Below are 3,273 nucleotides of genomic sequence, written 5' to 3' on the forward strand. Positions count from 1 at the left end.
GTTTGGGATTTGTTTAAACAATTACATATTATTATAAGGGTTAATTGCATGTTCTAATTAATATTTTTCATACCTTATTTAACATGCATGCTATGTGTTTGTGAAAACGCCCATATGCCATTTTGCACTATTTTTAGATTTCTTCTAAATCTAGTGCTCTATATGCCTGCTTTTCACAAAACCCCTTTTCTATTCTATTACTTAAATTTAATTATTTTTACAAACATCTTATTAATTTGAGCGACTTGGTAATCTAATTTGGACATTAAATGCTTGACCTATGCTACTCATGCCCTTTGCCGGCATGCCAATAAACACCTTGCATTCAATTTTCCTCACATGCACTAGCTATATTTTCACTGTTGATTTGCCACATGTAGTCATGACCATGTGTTCACATCATTGTCCATACCTGTGCATTGATTACCACCTTTCCTATTCTTCTCCTTGCTATAAACCTTGAATGCTGATGTCTTTTCTCGTTTCCTTTCAGGATGGCCACCAAGAAAGGTAAAGAGAAAGCTACTCCCATACCACTGGCAAGGAAAGGAACATAAAGAGCACGAGCTGCGGAGCCACCCATCCACCTGTATATCTTAGCATGCACCGAGGACGGTGCAACCTTTAAGTGTGGGGAGGTCGATACCGATCTCCATGGGTTAGTACTTCCTTGTCTCAACAGCAATGTTTAAATTTTCTTTGTAGATTAGTTGTTTGCATTTGCATGTTTATTTGATTTTTGTGCATATTTTACCACTTGGTTGAAGTAATATTTTCTTTTTCAAGAAACTTTTTATAGTATTTCACTAATTTAAATTAAAAACTTTTTGAAAAACTTGTATGAAAGAAATATTATTTTGGAACATGGTTTAAAGATTGAACACACAAAACCAGTGAGATTTTGAGTCTATTTGATTGGTTGCATTCTATCAACCAATATTTTATTTTTGGTGTGTGTTTTTCTCTCTAAAATTGTGATCTTTGTCTTGCTTGATTCTATATTTCTATTGTTTAATGTATGCATGCACTTATATGATTGAGGCCTTTGTTTCACTAAGCTTACATACCAATATAGCCTTACCCTTTCATTATCCCTTGCAAACCAATTTGAGCCTATTTTTACCCCTCTGTTCTTTATTTTTAGCACATCACTAACTCTAAGCGGAAAATAATAATGTCCTTAATTTGAATCCTTGATTAGCTTAGACTAGTGAAAGTGCTCAGGAATTAAGTGTGGGAAAATAGGGTTTGGAAACATCTGGTTTGAGAATTGAGTATGTTAGAATTTTCTGAAAATGTGAAAGAAATGTTTAGGACATGTTCATGCATTCAATCATATGCATTGAGAAAAACAAAAAGAAAAAAAAAATAATATATAAAAAAAAAGCAAAATAAGTGAAAGGGGACAAAATGCACCAAAGTAAGTGTTGGTATCAATGCATATGTACTGTACTCGAAACTTGGAATGCATAAATATGTAGTAAACACAGTTAATGGGTAGTTATTGATTTTATATTACATGGATTGTCTTCAGTTAGGTGGAAAGTTTATGTTAATTAAGGATTCAGATTTTAGTCCACTTGGCCAAATACAATCCTACCTTGACCCTAACCCCATTACAACCCTTAAAAGACCTCTTGATTTGTGTATTGGTGCATTAAATTTCTGTTGATTATTAGATGAAGAGCAAGCTATAGAAAGCAAGATTAGTAGAGAATTGAGAGAATTGACCCTAGACACTTGAGAGTTAGAATGATATACACTACCAATAAGGGTTCAATGCCTAATTCTATGTTCCATGCTTTCATGAGCTATTTTCTTCTTGCAAGTTATTTGTATTGTATTTTGTGATTTAAATTAGTGAAATCCAGTTCATATTTGTTCTTGAAAGATTTATCTATTTTTAACCAAGTAGGTAGAAACATTTTGCATTTAGTTGCATTCATAGGTTGCATCTTATACATTCTATCATTTCTCTTCATCTCTTTATAGCTTCTCTTGAGCTTAGCATGAGGACATGCTAATGTTTAAGTGTGGGGAGGTTGATAAACCCATATTTCATGGTTTATTTTGTGCTCAATTAAGTAGTTTTTATTAACTCTTTACCCACTTATTCATACAGTTCCAATGTTCCGAGGGTCACCTGAAATTGTAGGTCGATCTCGGACGAGACCTTCTGTGTTGGTCGGAGCCGACGTGTCCGGCAGGTGTACAGCGGCCGGAGCTGGTGTGTCCGACTTGTTGGACTTGGTGGTGGTGCTGATCCTTCGTCCCCGGAGGGTGGGGGGTACCTGCAAGGGACTCCGATGCTTAAGTTAGCAAGGGTATTAAGCAGGTATTGAGTAGAATCAGAGTATGAGTTATACCTGGGTGCTCCAGTGCATTTATAATGGTGAGATGTGACCTTTTGGATAAGATAAGTTAGTTATCTTATCTTATCTTTATCTTTGAGTTAAGGTCAGCGTATCTTCAATGGAACCGCCTTTATCTCTATAGGCTTGGGCTGCCTTAGGATTTGGGTCGTGTTCCTCTATTTGGGCCCTTTATTGGACTTTCCTTTCGATTTGGTCGAACTCTTTGAAAAGAGGTCGGATAGTCTGACTAGAGGAGGTCGGTCGCTTTATCTCCAATCATCCCAGGTGTATGAACAATGCCCCTGCTTGAGCTCGGTCTTCTTTTTTGAGGTCGAGTCCTTGACTTCGGTCATTTCTTTAGTGAAGCCGAACTCAAGCATTTTGTCGATTCCTTTTGTATAAGCTATAGAACGTTTTTCTTCTTAAAAGCGCACGCTTTTATATCGGCGCTTTGGAAACGTGCGAGGGTTTAATGTCTACATTAATTTTAACATTAATTGCCCCGTTTCCCTTTGGCTCTTTTATCTTGATTTTGAAAACCCAGAAACGGTTTCTCTCCTTCGCCCTTTTCGTAGCTTCCTCGCATTTCTCTCGCTTTCAACTTTTTTCGTGTTACGGCGTTTGTTTGGTTTTTTTTGAAGCCTCTGCCTGGAGTTTTGCATTTTCCGCGTTTCAGCCCAGCGACGTTACTTTTGCTCGTGTCTTCTCTTTTACTTTTGAGAGAACAATTCCAGATTTTTGCCTTTCCTCTTCAACTTCCTCGAAGCCTGCTGCTTTTTCAGGTTGGTACTAACTTTCTTGCTTCTTTCGCGGCTTTACTTTTAGTTTTTTGGTGAAGCTTTGATTTTGCATGTTTGAAAGTTTGAACCTTTTCATGATCTTGCGTTTGTTTGTCGCTGTAAACGTGTTTTCCTTGCCT

Source organism: Arachis stenosperma, chromosome 2, assembly GCF_014773155.1.
Source record: "Arachis stenosperma cultivar V10309 chromosome 2, arast.V10309.gnm1.PFL2, whole genome shotgun sequence".
NCBI classification, from domain to species: Eukaryota; Viridiplantae; Streptophyta; class Magnoliopsida; order Fabales; family Fabaceae; genus Arachis; species Arachis stenosperma.